Source organism: Mastigoproctus giganteus, chromosome 7, assembly GCF_048544385.1.
Source record: "Mastigoproctus giganteus isolate SK-2022 chromosome 7, ASM4854438v1, whole genome shotgun sequence".
In the NCBI taxonomy this organism is placed as follows: Eukaryota; Metazoa; Arthropoda; class Arachnida; order Uropygi; family Thelyphonidae; genus Mastigoproctus; species Mastigoproctus giganteus.
Window position 1 is genome coordinate 89,136,092 of NC_143581.1, and position 18,249 is coordinate 89,154,340.

At 37.7% G+C, this 18,249-nt stretch overlaps 1 protein-coding gene across 1 annotated transcript in view; it reads right to left on the reverse strand.

The window, feature by feature from the left end:
* The window catches only part of LOC150083056 (leucine-rich repeat-containing protein 45-like), a 290,375-nt gene that overhangs the window by 251,642 nt on the left and 20,484 nt on the right, over nucleotides 1-18,249 (reverse strand). The window lies entirely within an intron of this gene.

Genomic DNA, 18,249 nt, shown 5'->3' on the forward strand with positions numbered 1-18,249 from the left:
ATTTTGCTAGTAGCAAAGAGAGCAAAGATTGAGGATAAGGAATTGTTCACATATTAAATGCAAAGAGAAGAACAAACTGGATTGGACCCTTATCTAATGGGTCTGGGACAGGCATTTGGAGGATAGTATTAGATATTATAGTACTATCTGGGATAGTATTAGATACCCCAGATGAAGTTCCAGATGAACTCAACAGTTATTTTGCATAGAGATTTACAGAAGAAAAATGCTTTGTGTCAATGAGAGAAATCATGGGAGTGAAGTTGAAAAAAATGTAATTAATGATGATGAAATTTCACATCATCATTTAATGAAAAAACTTTCGAGCCTACAGGACAGTAAAGCTCCTGGGGTTGATGGCATATACCCTATAATCTTAAGGGAGGTGGCAAGGGAATTCATTGAACCATTGAGGCTAATTATGAGAGCATCATTGGAATTTGGAATGATTCCATTGGATTGGAAAAGTGCCAATGTATCTCCAATACATAAAGGTGGTTCTAAGTGTGAGGTGGGAAATTACCGGTTAGTCTAACTTCAGTAGTAGGGAAAATCATGGAAGTAATGATCAAGGGTGGAATTCAGGATCATTTAAATAGAAATGGAATTCTGAAGGATACTCAGCATGGTTTTATAAAGGGAAAAATCATGTTCAACTAATCTGGTTATCTATTTTCACAGGGTCGAAAGAGCTGGACTTAGAAAATAATTTCAAAATTGTTTATTTGGATTTCAGCAAAACATTTGACTCAGTTCCACATGAGCAGTTACTTTATAAGCTGGGACAAGTTGGAATCACAGGGAAAATATTTATATGTGTAGCTGGATAGCTTCAGGCAGGAGGCAGAGGGTTGTGATAAATGGTTATTACTCAGATTGGGTTGATATAAGAAGTTGGGTTCCCCAAGAATCAGTATTACGACCACTGTTGTTATTGATTTTCATAAATGACATCGATGAAGGGATAGAGGCCATGATGTCTAAATTTGCATATGATGTAAAGATTGGTAGAGTAGTTAATCACTGCCAAGCAGAGCTTCTTCAGAGTGAGCTAGACAGACTTCAGGGATGGTCAAAATAAGGGCAGCTATGCTTTAATCCAGTAAAGTGTAAGGTCTTACACCTGGGGAACAGTAACCCCAAAATAAATTATACACTTGGTGGAATTGAACTAAAGCCTGTAGTGAAGGAAAGGGACTTGTGTGTTACGATACGGTCAGATATGAAGTTCTCCAAGCATTGTGGACAGGTTGCAAGGAAAGTCCATGGTGTCCTATTGACGATTTATCGAACAATTGCTAGCAGAGATAATAATCCCATAATGGGACATCATAATCCCATTACATAAGGCTAATGTTAGACCACACTTGAAATACTGTGTTCAAGTATGAGACCACACTAAAGAAAGTCATTGTGCTTCTTGAAAGGGTTCAAAGACAGGTAACTCGCCTGGTGAGATCGGTAAAAGGGCATCCATATGAGGAAAGACTTCGAATGTGTGGGTTACAGAGCTTGGAAACTAGGCACCTTAGAGGAGACTTGACTGTGGTGTTTAACTCTCTAAGAAACATAAGTAAAATGAATGAGGATGAAATTTTCATGGTTATAAATGATTCTATAACTAGTGGCCATAATTTCAAGTTACGGGGGGAGATGTTTGGACTGGATTGTAGGACGTTTTATTTTAGCCAGCGAGTTATAAATTACTGGAATAAGTTACCTAAATAAGGGTAAGGGCTGACACTTTAAGGAAATTCAAAGGTTCAGCTGGATTACCTACAAGGAGGAGGGAAACAACACATAGGTTGTCTATTTCCTTTTTCTCTTATTAATTATTTATTTTTTAAAATTTTCTTCTTATTATTATTATTTATTTTATTTTATTTATTCTTGGCTGGTGCAGCATAAACCATAGGCTTCCTTGCACCTTATGGCCATTGCTAATACTAATACTAATTGACAGTAAACACTCCTTCGGCCCTCATAACAATCTCAAGTGATTAGGGCATGGAGACCACAAAGCATCAAAAATATTCCACAGTGATGCTGGCCCATATTAACTCAAGCAGATCCTGCAGCTGGCTAAAAGTGGATGCTTGTGGATCCTAGCTATGAACAACTCATCCCACCTCATATCTGAGAGAGATGCTCAATTAGGTACTGGCAAAAGGGCAGGCCAATAAAATATGATGAAGTCAACCCATCTCCCTGGTACCAATCCAAAATGATCCATTCCTTGTGACAATGGTGCATTAACCTGTTGGAAGTAACCATCATCAGATGCATAAAGAATGAGCTTGAAGGGAAGCACCAGTTCATCAACAAATGTTGAAACTGGCTGCAGAATTCAGGCGTTGATAAACTGGTATAAAGTAAGCTAATATACACTACAAAAACATCCATCACCAGCAGTTAATGCCAAGCATGATGGGGTCACTGATCTCACTGCTGTTGCAATAACCTACTCCTTCTATTAGCACTGAATAACTAGAAAAAGGATTCATCAAGACTATAGATTGTTTTTCCACTCCTAAAATGTTCAGTGTTTCTGTGCCCTGGGGTTATCTCAAAGTGCTGCTGCTTGTTTTTAGCTGACAAGAATGGTTTAGGTTTATGGTTTTATTGAGATGAGAAAGGCTATTATTTGCCATGACAAGATTATAAAATATTAAAAATAAGCTCTGGTAAGTTTTGAAAGAGGTTACCTCGTCAAAATATTATATAAGCATAAGGGATAAAAGGCGGTATATGGATTAAAAATATATGCAGTATTTTATATATGTGTATAATAAGTGGTAAGAATTTAAAAACAGCTGGCATGGCACATTGTCACTGTCAGATAAAATCTGACTGACTATATAAGGCTCAGTCAGATAGTTAAAAGCAGTAAAGCATGATTCATTAAAATCTATACAGTCAATTAAAATATGTCTAAGAGATAAAACAGTATCACAGGACTCAAATGTAGGAGGGTCACCGGCCTCTCAGAACAAAAGGAATGTGTCAGATAACTGTGTCCTATGTGGAGATGACTGCCATGGTTCCATTACAGGCTTTATCTGATGTAACTTATTTGTTGTCTATTCTACGAATCTTACCATTGGAAGCGTACCCTGTAGCATATTATTTGCCTGTAGTCTGTACAGGGGACTGACAGGCCATGATTATTATTGAGAATTGCTAATTTGGCTATCAACCAAATCATTTCTCCTTAACCCTATGTGACTAGGAATACAGCAGAAGCAGATATAAAATGTATGTTTCATACGTTTTATATCTGCATAAAAGAGGGAAGGCATCTTCTGCTGAACCAGAGCCAGGACTGGATGAGAATTGTATCTCAAAGCTAATGAAGCCTGTAATATGCTCAAAGAATCATAATATATAACAAACTATTGGCATATGCTGCATTCAGGGAGAATTTTCTCAGATATAGCAGTTTCTGGAAAGACAACAGCATATCCTACACACTATTCTGACTCAGTGTGCTGAATAGATCTGCAAGGAGACGTGATGGAGTATCAGATTTTGCTGTGTTCTTAAGGGAAAAATTGTAAGCAGGAACATGAGAACACCAAGGTTTACTTGGATGTTTGGGCAACCTTTTCTGTTGTTGTTGTTATTTGGTTTTTTAGGAGCATTAGCAACTAAGGCCATATTGCTCTGGGGATATGCGGTGGTCATTCCCTGACCTTTCCGCATCCTCTGTATTTGGTGGTCACAGGCTCGAACCCCAGTCTAATCGAGAAGTGTGTGTGCTACGAACTGCTGCTACTGCCCACATGGCCAAGGAGGCGCCAACCTTTTCTACTACTATATGCAAATCATATGTAACTTTCTACAAATATATACCTATCTAAATAAAACTATAACCTTAATAAATTTAATACAATAAAAAAACAAAAACCACAAAATTAACTTGACTATGACATGAAAAACAGCAGCTTAAACAGACACAGTCAGTGATGCAGTCAGTACGTACACACAGAAACACTACAAGTTCACTGATATAATTTTACTTAATAATTTTTATATATACTAGGGTGCTTTACCTCCTGCTCACTTTGTTCGCCCATCCCCGTGCACACTTTTCTACGTAAAATGTAGAAGTAAACAGAGTAAGTCAAATCTGTTCAACGTAAAAGACACACCAGTCGAAATGCACTGGTCGATATCTAATCAGGAAATGACCTGTGTAATTATTTACCTGGGCATTTGTAATGTGCGACATTCTCGAGGTGCGCCTCCGTAGCCAGGTGGGAAGGAGCAGCAGTGCGCAGCACACGCTTCTTGATTAGACCGGGGTTCAAGCCCGTCACCACCAAATACGGATGATGCGGAAAGGTCAGGAAATGGCCACCGCATATCCCGGAGCAATATGGCCTAAGCTGCTAATGCTCCTAAAAAAACCAAAACAACAAAACAACAACATTCTCGAGGTCGAATAAATATCATGGTAAACCTCCAGAACAGTGTACACCCTCCAATATGGTGGCAATCAAAACAGTGGGAAAGCAGTGATTGACAAGTTGTGACTCCCATATTTCGACAAATAGACAGGAACAAAGCAGTGATTGGCAGATGCCACTGCTTTAGCCGCCCATTGTCCTCATAGGGGTTTTTCCCCACATTTGCCACAGTTTTTAAATCAGGAACTTGTTTTCCCATTTTAAAACAGTGGGATGGAGGGATAAACACCCTACCTAAGCTAAGCCCCCCCCTCCTTGATGACACAAAACAATCAGAAAAGGGATGTGCCTTCACCTGTCAATTATCGCTGTCTTCCTCGCTTTCATCGAACTACCTGCCAGTATATATATACTATCCTGGACTTCAACTAATATCAATATGTAATTATATACCTGGGTTTAACAGGTTTAATAGGTTACTTAGGAAAAGGACTTTTGCTTCAGGTTCCAAAATACATGAGGAATATTGTTGCATCCAAATGAGCAAGACTAAAATATTTAACTGAAATATTTATGAACTATATAAATATTTAAAATATTTAGAAAATACGAAACCACAGTATTTACAAATATACAATATCCATTAATATACAAAAAATGTTATGATGGAACATCAAATATTAAACAGAGAATCATGTGCACGAGGTTGGTGAACGTTATGAAGGCAGTTGTAAATAATTAATTGCATTTGTAGTGACGTAATTGCCTCGCCCTCTACTCCCACTGGCTCGAATAAATAATCACTAGGAGGAAAACTTTTTTAATGTATAGATAAATATATATATATACAGGGTTTGTTTGATACAAGTTTGTTTGATATCTGATTATGCCACTTTTCAGACCACATCTCTGTACATATCCTACGTATGATTGGCTTGCAATCAGAAAAAGGAAATAATCACTAGGAGGAAAACTTTTTTAATGTATAGATAAATATATATATATACAGGGTGTTTCAAAAGGGATGGTCAATAATTTAAAGGTGAACTGTACAGACTACAATATGCAAAAAAAAGCGTAGTAAACATGGGTCCTTAAGTGAATCATTTTCAAGATTTGCACATTTCTAGTTGGGATCCACCACTGACAAGGTGAACTGTACAGAGTTGGGACCCACCACTGATTTGTTCGTTTAGGTTAGGTTAGATTATGCTCATTCCCTCTCTCAATGCGCTGAGATGTAGCAGGCATACTAGTACTAGTATGCCTGCTACATCTCAGGCATACTAGTGCTAGTCAAAGGATAGTCAAAATGGAAAGAGGTTACGCCAACGAAAAGTATGCGGCCATGCACTTCATGTATGGTAAAGCCAACAGCAGTGCACTCGGGGCTGCACATTTGTACCAAGAAGCTATTGTTGTTGTTGAAGTGGGATTTATTGGCGCAAGGGCTACTATGGCCAAAATGCACCTATAACTTAAGATTGTTGGTCAATATATGAAAGGATTTGTTCTAGAAGTGACTGTACGTTTATCATTTTTAGATATTTAAACAGTTCTGATAGATTGGCATCATCTCCAAGTATATGAGCTAGTTGCAAAGGTTTTTGTGAGTTGATTAAAGATCTGAAACATTCAATTCTAGCTGAATCATAGTGTGCACATTCAATAATAATATGCTTCACTGTAAGAATGGAACTACAATGCGAGCAGAGAGGAGGCTCTTCTCCTAGCAGTAAAAAAAGATGTGTTAGGTGCGTATGACCAATTTGTGCTCTTGCAAGCACGACCGCTTCGTGCCTGGTTAATCAGGAACTAGATCTCCATAGCTGTGGGTTTTGTTTTATTTCAAGAAGTTTGTTTGATATCTGATTATGCCACTTTTCAGACCACATCTCTGTACATATCCTACGTATGATTGGCTTGCAATCAGAAAAAGGAACTGGGATGGGATCGAGACAAGCAGGGTGTTTTGCTGCTTTGTCTGCACACTCATTTCCTGGAATTCCAACGTGGCTGGGTTTCCTGCAGAACATGACAGTCAGCTTATTTTTATTGAGGTGACATAACTGTGATCTGATTTGTGTGAGAAGTGGATGGGAATTTTGTGGTTTTTCCTGTAGGGCATTCATTGCACTTAAAGAGTCTAATCAATGGACACTGCTCATCGTGGACTAATGTTATTAGTGGAGTCCCTCAGGGCTCAGTGTTGGGCCCATTATTGTTTTCTGTATTTATAAATGATATTGATGATGGTATATCAAGCTTAATGTCCAAGTTTGCAGACGATACAAAGGTTGGCAGGGTTGTCAAGGACACTACTGACACTATGCTGCTGCAGCAGGATCTGGAAAGGTTGAGCAGATGGGCTGAGAGGTGGCAAATGAAGTTTAACATTGACAAACGTAAAGTACTACACATGGGAAACAGCAACCCCAGAGCAACGTATCAACTCTGTGGTACTACACTGACAGTGGTAGAGAATGAAAGGGACTTGGGGGTGGTTGTGCAGGCAGATATGAAGTTCTCTGAGCAGTGCAGACGGGCTGCAAGAGTAGCTCATGGAGTATTGTCAATGATATACAGGAATTTTTCCAGCAGGGATAAGGAGGTGATTATTCCATTGTATAAGGCAATGGTCAGGCCACACCTAGAGTACTGTACACAGGTCTGGAGGCCTCATTTCAAGAAGGATGTAGAGCTGCTGGAACGAGTACAGAGAAGGGCAACAAGATTAGTGAATGGAACAAAGGGGTGCTCTTACGAAGAAAGGCTTAAGTTTTGCAAATTACAGTGTCTGGAGACTAGGCACCAGCGAGGTGATCTGATAGAGGTGTATAAAGCCTTGAATGGTTCAAGCATGCTCAATGTTGATGGGATTCTTCCTCTAGCTCAGAAAAATCACCTGAGAGGGCATAAATTCAAATTGAGGAAAGACAGATGTAGGATAGACGTGCGGAAATTTGCCTTTAGCCAGCGGGTGGTTGGTTGGTGGAACAGATTTCCATCCCTTGTGGTGGAGGTTGATAGCCTAAATAAGTTTAAGGCTCAGCTGGACAGGTATTTTGAATGAACAGAGGGGTGAAGTGGAAGTGGGTTTTTTTTTTTTTTTTTTTGGCTGATGCTGCATAAGCTTGCTTTCTTGCATCAAATGCCTCTACTAATGCTAATGCTAATGTCTGTGTATATTATGACCTGGGTATTTAGAAGATCATTAAGGAGATTTAGAGCCATTTTGATTGCATATAATTCGGCAGTAAATACACTGCATTCACATGGTAATTGTACAGAAACAGTGGACGTAGGACTGATTACTGCAGCTCCCATGGATATATCAGTTTTGGATCCGTCTTGTATATCTGAAGACTGTGAGCATTGATCAATGCATGGTCCGCATGTAACTGTCTAAGATTGTGGTTTGATAGGGAGTGTTTTCCCCACTGTAGAAAATAGTTATCACAAAGAGGTATATACATTGCCCATGGTGCTTGTACTACATCTGCAGCTTGAAAGGGGGCGCCTCCGTAGCCAGGTGGGAAGGAGCAGCAGTGCGTAGCACACGCTTCTTGATTAGACCGGGGTTCGAGCCCGTCACCACCAAATACGGAGGATGCGGAAAGGTCAGGGAATGACCACCGCATATCATGGAGCAATATGGCCTTAGTTGCTAATGCTCCTAAAAACCAAATAACAACAACAACAGCAGCTTGTAAGATGTTTCCTAGACAGATGTTCCAATGTTTGGTTAGCTCTTGTAGCTGGATACCAGCAGGTTTGTTTTCATTTGGTTTATTTTTATACAAATTTTCCCACTGAGGTTCAAACAGATATGTCCAGATGGGATGAGAAGGGAGGCTATGTAGTTTGGCTGCATAGTTAAGCAGCAATACTTTTCTCCTAAGATGTAGTGGAGGTTCATTGGCGTCTATATACAAACTTTGCACTGGGGATGTCTTAAAGGCTCCTAAAGCAATCTTGAGAGCACTATGCTGGACTGGATTGAGCTGGGCTAGTATTGTCTTATGCGCAGAGTCATAAACTGGGGGTCCATAATCTAGAAGAGATCTTATTAAAGTACAATATAAGTGTAAGAGTGTGAAGCGATAGGCTCTCCATGTCATAGAAGAGATAACTTTGAGAATATTCATCTTTCTCATGCACTGAGTTCTCATTTACATTATATGCGCCTGAAAGGTAAGTTTAGTGTCCAGTACTAAACCCAAGAACCGGATATTGTTGCTAAGTGGTACTGGTTGGGCTCCTAACCTTAGCTCAGGATCTGGATGAAGCTGTCGCTTTTTACAAAAGTGAATAGCAGTTGTTTTTGTTCTGGAGAGGTGATAGCCATTGTGAGATGCCCATGACTCTATTTTGTTTATTGAGAGTTGCAGTTGGCGTTCAATGGAGCGCATATTTTGGGAATGGCAGGATATTGTAAGGTCGTCTGCATATAGATAAGTGTCGACATTAAGCGGAATATTATCTGTTGCATTGTTCAGCCTAACTGCAAAGAGCATTGCACTAAGAACTGATCCTTGTGGGACCCTTCTTCCTGAACAACTTTTTGGGACAGTAACACACCTGAAATGTTCTATTTTGGAGAAAGCTCTGTATGATTAGTGGAAGCTGGCCCCGAAGTCCTGTGGCATAGAGATTTTGAAGAATGCCATAGCGCCAGGTTGTATCAAAGGCTTTTTCAATGTCCAGGCAGACCATGACGAGATGTTCTCTATGGATAAAAGCATTCCGTATGTTGGATTCCGCCTTGATCATAAGGTCTAGAGTTGACCGATTTTTCCTAAAGCCATACTGATTCTTGTCCATTACCGAATAAGATTCTAGAAACCAGACTAATCGAACACGAATCATTTTTTCCATTATCTTACCAAGGCAACTGCTGAGACATATTGGCCAATAGTTTTGTGGATCTGAGCGATCCTTTCCAGGTTTAGGAAAGGATAGGACTATTGAGTGGTGCCAAGAATGAGGGAAGTAACCTTCTGAGAATAGCCGGTTGAAATATGCCAGTAGTGAATTGAGTGCTTGATTGTTATATGTTTAAGCATCATGTAGTATATTCCATCAGGCCCTGGTGCAGTATTCGCTGACCGGTTTAGAAAGCTCTCTAATTCCGGTAATGTAAAAGGTCAGTTATATGAGAGAGATGCCGTTGTATGAAAGTTTAGTTTATACTTTTCGCGTTGGCTTTATGCTGTTTGAAGCCAGGTTCATATGCTGACGTGGCTGATATTTGAGAAAAGCATTCTGCCAGGGCATTTGCAATATCCACTGAAGAGGAAAACTCTTTACCCTTCCAGCTTAGAATAGGCATTAGTTCTGGGAGGTATTTTCCATTTAGTTTCTTTATTTTATTCCATATTTTTCTACTTTCAGTATTTTTAGTAATGGTAGAAGCAAACCGGATCTAAGAACCTTTTTTTTGCTTTTCCATGCACGTAACGTGCCTTGGCTTTGAGTTTCTTAAAATTAATTAGGTTGTCGATTGTTGGGTGCTTGCGAAAAAGATTCCATGCCTTATTCCATTCTTTTTTAGCATCACGGCAATCACCATTCCACCAAATGTTGGCATATCTATGTGGACCGATTGTGACTTTGGGTATGGCACTGGTTGCAGCTGTTATTATCTGTGTAGTAATATGGTCGGTAACATCATCAATAGGATGGTTTTTTTAATAACTTGATCATCAAAGGAAATTGCATTGGTGAACTTGTTACAATCTCTTTGGAGAATTTCCATTTTATGGGACTGGTTATATGTGAGGTTCTGTTTGTTTGCAATTTGCATATAATCGGGTAATGGTCGCTGTTCGGTGGGTTATTTGAGACTGACCACTGAATGAATGGGAACAATTTTGGGGAACATATTGATAAGTCTATGGCAGTAGATACTAAGGTGGGAAAGTGGATATAGGTGTCAGCACCAGTATTTAATAATGTGAGATTCTGGTTATCAATAACTGTTTCAATGAGTTTTCCTCTTTTGTCTACCTGGGGAGATCCCCACATAGGGTGGTGCCCATTGAAATCTCCTAGCAGAATAAAAGGAGATGGAAACTGCTTTATAAGTTCCTCCAGCTCTTTCACAGTGAATTCTTTGTTTGGGGAAAGGTACAGTGAGATTAGGGTTAACATAACACTCAGATCAATTCGTACTGCTACAGCCTCTAATGTGGTCTGCAGTGGGATCTGTTTTGTAGGAACCTTGTTGTTGACAATTACGGCTATGCCTCCTCTTGTTGAATTAGTATCGTTTCTGTCCTGTTGATAGATACTATAGTTTTTGATCACTGGAGTCACTTGTGGGGTTAGATTGGTTTCTTGCAGGCATAGGATAACTGGACTATGTTGTTTGATTAGTTCATAAATATCAAAAATATTGCTTTGTAGACCTCTACAGTTCCATTGTATAATGTTGTGCATTATTTAATTTTAGAAGTTGTGTATGGTTCTGTCTGTTTTTTTATATCCTGCCTGTTTGCCTCGATCTAGTTTCATCTTTTCTTTTTTTGGAAAAGTGGGGCATCCAATTTCCATATCATATTCTACATGTAGATCTAATATTGGCTCATTCTGTAGGGTACTAGAATCAATATCCATATTTGCTGAGCATGGTTGGTCTGAACTGTTTGGATGTGATGCTTTTAATTTTGCAGTTTCTGGTAGGGTATCAGAAGCAGTTGGGGGGGGCTGTTAGTGGGGTACTGCTAGCAGAAGTTACTTTACATTGTTTTGTAGGTGACTGCTGTGGGGATGACAGCACTGATCGAGCCAATCAGTAATTGAAATGGATGGTGGTACTGTTACTGCCGTTTGTGTTGCTGTTGACTGGTATTTTTTGGTTGCTGCAGCATACGTGATTTTTGGCATATTGAGCATAACTTGCTTCCTAGCTTTCTGATAGGTGACCTTTTGTTCGACTTTGTACTTCTGGATCTTTTTGCCTACTCTCCAGAGTTCGCAATTTTTTGAATATGCTGGATGCTGGCCTTTGCAATTTGGACATTGTGGCTTTTCTGCAGTGCAGTCAGTTTGTGCATGATCTTTGGAGCTGCAGTTCGGGCATGTAGTGTCCCCTCGACATACTGTTTGCAAGTGTTCAAATTTTTGACACTTAAAACATCTGATTGGGTTGGGAATGTACGGACGTATTCGGCAATTTAGGTATCCGGCTTTCACACATGATGGTAAGGTAGGTGTATCGAATGTTAGAATAATGTTTCTAGTTGGAACAAATTCACCATCCTTGTTAATCATTATTCGTTTTCCTGGACGACTTTTTGCTCTTTTAGTTCTTCGACTATCTCATTTTCAGCGACATTCATCAGGTCCCACTCAGCTATTACTCCTTTGGAACTATTTAGTGTAGCATGAGGGGTGACCTGTATAGGAATTCCTCCAAAATTTGATAATTTTAGTAGAGCCTGAGAATGCTGATATTTCGCTGTTTCAATTAGTAGATCTCCAGATCGGAGTCTTTTCACCATTTTCGGTGAGCCAGCCACGCTTTCTAAACATTTCTGAATTAGAAATGGTGAAAGGGCACTCATAGGCTTGGATGAGAGAGAATGGAATATAAGGAATGTCGGGAATTCCTGTTGATTCTCATTTCTACGTTGTCTTTTGATTTGTGATACATCATGTTCGGTTTCGATCAGGTAGGTCATAAGTTGAGCATTTAGGCTCAAGTGCTGGATAATTGTCAAAATCCATGGTTGCTCCTTTTGGCCCCGGGAGGATAACTTTCCCCCCAGGTTACCGGCCCCGCCACGTGGAGGCAGGAGCGGTGCCACCAATGACCAAGCAATCAGAGGTTAGTGTGTTATATAAATTAGTTCAATATACAAGAAGAAAGGTACCTTTCCTTTCTTTTTTGAAGAGCTTGCTTCTTTATTCAGAAGAGCAGAAATGAAATAATTTTGCAAATAAAGACTTAAATTCTCAGTAATCTGCTGATTCTGGAAAAGTCGCTTTGAAGTTCACTTTTTTAATTCGCTTTGATCACTCGCTTGGCACTCGGGGCCTACCAAGAAGCATTTCCTGCCAAAGGCAGCCCAACAGGTGCACGTTCATCAAGATACATCAATGCCTTAGAGAACATAGGCGCTTTGCACATAGAGTATGAGCAGGTAGGCCCAGAAGCATAACACCTTACGTTGTGGAAAGGGTGTTAGAAAGAATAGAACAAAATCCAGTAATTTCAACAAGGAGGGTTGCTCTGCAAGAGCGTGTACTGAGCCATAGCAGTGTTTGGCAAATTTTACATTGCCAATTACTGTACTCCTACCATATCCAGCGTGTACAAGGTCTCAGCAATACAGACTGCCCTCCCAGAGTGAACTTCTGCCAGTGGATGCAACAACAGTGTGTCCAGAACTCCCAATTTTTAAACAACATTTTGTTCACTGGCAAAGCTGGGTTTACTTGTGATGGTATTTTTCATTTTTTAACTGTCACATTTGGTCCGACAAAAATACTAATGCAAATCACGAGTCACGGCATCAGCAACATTTCTCGTTGAAAAACATTTCTCGTCTGGGAAGGACTACTAGGAGACCGTATAATTGAACTACACTTTCTGCCAAACAGGCTAACACGAGGGCTGTACCTTCAGTTCCTGCAGAATGTTCTTCCAGACCTCCTTGATGATGATAATGTTCCACTTCAGCAATGCCAGAACATGTGGTTTATGCATGATGGTGCACCGGCACATTTTGATCAAGTTGTGACTCGGTATCTAACTAGAAGGTATAGTCAGCAATAGATAGGTAGATGTGAGCCTGTAATGTGGCCTCCCAGATCGCCAGACTTAATTAAATCCTATGGATTTTTGTATCTGCGGTCATGTGAAAAGCTTGGTGTACACTTCTGACATTAACAGTTGAGGAATTGCAGTGTTGGGTTCTGAGCCGGCCCGAGGGGGGGGGTGCGAACGGTGCGAGTGCACAAGGCCCCGTGCCGCTGACTGATTTTGCAAAATACAAATGGTTTCATTTTTTTTTGTTTTAATACTGTCGCAAAATCTAGCAACATCGTCATAAAATGGCCATATTTTTAATATACATAAGAAATAAAATGTCAATAATCATGTTATTAACATTATCTGAAAGCCCGCCAAGAATTCTCCAAAGAACACAGAAAAATATATTTTCTTTCAAATATATTTAAAATATCTCTCCTTACAAATAAAAATAATAATTTATTTGAGTTTCATTTGAAATTATTGAATAAATATTCCCCACAAATACGAATATATATATATATATATGACAGCTGATCGTACATCGTACATTTTTATCGCAATTCGCGAGGTGTGAAAATAAATAACATATTCGTATCTATTTCGCAACATGACTAGTAGAGACAAGGATGCAGGAAGGAAGTATATGTGTGTGGCTCTGATAAATTGAAAAAAAACAAAAAAAAAAAAAAAAGAGAGAAGAAATTATGGAAAAACAGAGGAACTCCCTTGCAAAATTTTAAAAAACCGAAGATGTGCAACAAACTGAAGAAACGCATAATTCACAGTTACTGCAAGATCAAACTCGCGGAAATGAAATTACGGCATGCGACATCCACGATCCTGATCATCATAAAGCCAGCTCTCGTCCTAATGAAGAGGAAAGCGATGATAAGAAAACTGTAGAATGGGAAGATAATCATGAAGCAGAGGAAAACTTACAGACGGAGGATTTTGTGTCAGCGTCGAACAAAGAACAAGATGAATTATTCCGAGGACCGCAGCTTCAAGAGAATCAACAAAGCAATGAAGACGAAAATGTCGATGTCATTGATTCTGGTACTTGGCCTGAAATTATAACTGATAAATTTAGAATGGCTATCATACAAAATGGCGTGACACAAGTAAAAAACTATGATTTTCCGAAAGATAAAAATAACAGGAGTTTTTCTAAAAATTATTATTTAAGAAAATTAACGAATAGGGAACGTCAAGAACAAAGGTGGTTACTCTACTCAAAGTACAAAGATGCCACATTGTGTTATGCATGTAAGTTATTCTCTTCAAATACTACTTCTCTGTGTTTAACTGGACTTAACAATTGGGTAAATTTAAGTTCGCGATTACAAAGTCATGAAAGATCAGAATATCATTTACAAGCTATGTACAAATTGTTACAACTTGAAAAGAATTTGAAACTTGGAAACACTATTGACAAAGAACATGAAAAAATAATTAAAAACAAAACACAGCATTTAAAATGTGTTTGTGAACGAATAGTGGCTGCAATTTTATATTTATCAGAGCATAATTTGGCATTCAGGGGCAGTAGCGATGCTTTATATAAACCGCACAACGGTAATTTCTTAGGTCTCATAGAATTACTTGCAAGATTTGACCCAATCATGAAACAACATTTGGATCAGTGCGTAGAATCAGCATCGCGTTCCTATTTATCTCATAGAATACAAGATGAACTGATTTCTGCTTTGGCTAAAAAAGTTAGAAAGGAAACAATAAATACAGTTAAGAAGGCTAAGTATTTCACAACTTTATTAGATTGCACTCCAGACGTAAGCCATCAAGAACAATTATCCGTTATTTTAAGGTATGTTAATGTAGATAACTCTGAAAGTTATGTGAGTATACAAGAACGATTTATTTGTTTTGAAACAGTAAAAGACTCAACAGGAAAAGGGTTATCAGCCAAAACTGGAAGCATATTAGAAAAGGAGGAGTTAGATTTAGGGAACTGTTGAGGACAGGGGTACGATAACGGAGCTGATATGAGAGGTTTATATAAAGGCGTGCAAGCACTTATCCTGCAAAAGAATTCCAAAGCACAGTATATGCCCTGCAGAAGTCATAATTTGAATTTAGTTCTTGGAGACATTTCAAAATCATCTTCTCTTGCAAATTCATTTTTTGGGACTTTACAAAGCACATAATATTTTTGCAAGTTCTGTGATATGTTGGGATATATTAAAAGAGCATGTCAAACATCTTACTCCAAAACCACTGTCAGAAACGAGGGGGAATGGTGCCTCAAAAAGTGTAAAATCTGTGAGATACCAAGTACTACAATTTTCTCTAGCTTTGAAATACCTTTATGAACATACCAGTGACATGAAAACGAAATTCGAAATCCAATCAATCGAAAATAAACTTACTTCATTTGAATTTTTATTAAGTTTGGTCATTTGGTATGACATACTGAATGAAGTAAATATTGTGAGCAAGATATTTCAAAATTCAAATATAGATATCGGTACTCCAAATTCACATTTAAAAAGGCCTTTTAAATTTTTTTGAACAGTATCGTGAATCGGGATTCAAATCTTCTTTAAAAACTGCAAAGGAAATAGCTGAAGAATTACAAGTGACATCTGAATTTAAGAATCAAAGAACTGGACGAAAAACAAAGCAATTTTGTTATGAAGGAACCGATCATCCTATTTCATCAGGCGAAGAATATTTCAGAATTCAATATTTTCTAGTCATAATCGATAGTGCGATTATTTCTTTTAAGAAAAGATTCGAAATTTAACACAAACATGAGACATCATGTGGTTTTTTATATAATTCGGATAATATTCAAAAACTGACTGAAAACGATCTTCTTAAATGTTGCAAAGACTTAAATGCGACCTTGCAAGACGATATTGATTGCATATAATAAAAAATTACTTGAGATCTAGCATTAGTCAAGAATGATTTACCTCCTTAGCCATTTTATCTATCGAACCCGAAATAGCCAAAAAACTAAATTATGATGATATTATCAACGAATTTGCTATAAAACATGTAAGAAAATGAAACAAAAATCACATATTGTGACCTTATTCGATTAAGTTGCATACCAAATTGTATTTTATAAGTATATGAAGCAACTATTTTTCTTATTTCATTTATTCAAGTTTTTTTGTGATTGAAATGTTAATTTTATTAAAATAATTTAATTATTTATCATTTTCATGTAATCCTTACTAAACTAATTTGTGCAATGTAATAAATATCAAAATGCAATAAATTATTTTGTTGTACGAAATTTGTATCAAGGCCCCGCAAGTCAACTTTGCACCGGGCCCCGCTTTTGTTAGGGCCGGCCCTGGTCGGATTGAAAGAGCCTTTCAGAAAATCAGAAATTACCCAGGAATGCCTGAGAGGATTCACAACTCAATGCAGAGAAGACTACAAAGCTGTGTACAGATGCAAAAACACCTTTTGTAACATTCTGTAACATGTAACAACTGTAAAATCCAGTGGTGTTGAAACCAAAAATTAAAAATGTATTATCTTATGTTTAATAAAACCACCCATAGTAAAGTATTCACAGCTTTTTTCTAAACTAGTGCTCCCATAGTCAGTGGCAGTCATAGTCAAATGTGCATTATCTCGAAAACGGTTCATTTGCAGCCAGATGTTCACTGGAACTTTTTTGCTTATTTTAGTTTTTACTTTTCTCCTTTAAATTATTGACCATCATTTTTGAAACACCCTGTATATACGTACCCCAATTTTCAATTTGTTTCTGATCCTTTCATTAACACTGTCATGTGTGAGTTTCTGAGCCATACATCTATTCACCCAAGTGAATTTTTTTAAGGAAATTTAAAGTTTGTAATAATTCAAAAACTCAGTTCATGTTTTAAAATATTATTTTTCTCCAGTTTTGACTTGATGGCTAAAATATTAGAGTGGAATTATTGTTAAAAATAAAATAAAAAAGTAATTTAAAACAAATTCATAATATTTAATTTAAAAAACAAAAAAATAATAAAAATCCACTAATGCTTAAAAATTTTTCTGTAATATCCTCTGTTTACAGATGTGTTATATGAGTCCATTTTATTAACTTCATGATCCAAATTCTAAGCAATTTCTTCAATTTTTATTTGTGTTAACAATCACTACAGTCAGCTTTGCTATAATGTGGTACATGTGTTCCTAAAAATCTCCGCATTATGGTATTTTGCGCATTAAAAACAACAGGACTTATGGAAAAATAGGGATGGGGGCAGAGCAGTCCAAAAAAATGTTCAGTCTGGTAAGTAAAACAGTAAAAAAAAGTTAGAAACCCAATGAAATTGCTAACACTTTCTAAATTTTTTTTTTCAGTTATGTTCTTTTCCAGTGCCGATATGTAAACATGTTTATTCTTCCACAGTGTCGATACTGTTGAAGAGGACAAAGAAAACTTTTTACACACTTCAACATTTTTTGCACCACATTCTAACTCACAAATAATTTCGACTTTTTTGCAAATCAAGAGACACTTTCTTTTGTTAGTAGACATGTTTCCAAAGGAAGGGTTCATTTCTAACTGATTTTTCTTTAAAATGCAAATTTTGTGTGCAGTAAAGTGATCTGTACACAAAGTTCTTAGAAGTCCCATTTCCAAAATTCTTAGAAGTCCCAAAATAAATTTATTGTTAGTGAATACAAGACATAAATAGCATAATGCAACATTGTATTGTATAGCCCCTGTCCCCGAAAGGAAACCAGTCGTCAATCTGATGTGGGTTCATGAAAGCTAAATCGCCCTTTTCACTTTTGTCTATTCCAAGAATTGAGTTTTTTCGATTACAAGAGCAATTAAGAATGTTTGCATAGTTACCAAAATTTGAACAATATATCCACGTAGTACGCTCGTTATAACAATAAGCGATCGTATGGGAATACACGTAAGTTAAAATTGTTATGGCTTTTTGCTCGTTACAGCCATGATCTCGTTATTTTAGTGTTCGTTATAACCAAGTTCGACTGTAATACATTAAAAAAACTTTTGAAAATATTTATATTTACTTACTTTTTAATTTTACATAACTGCTTTTCCACAATATTTATCTACTTTTTATCCTA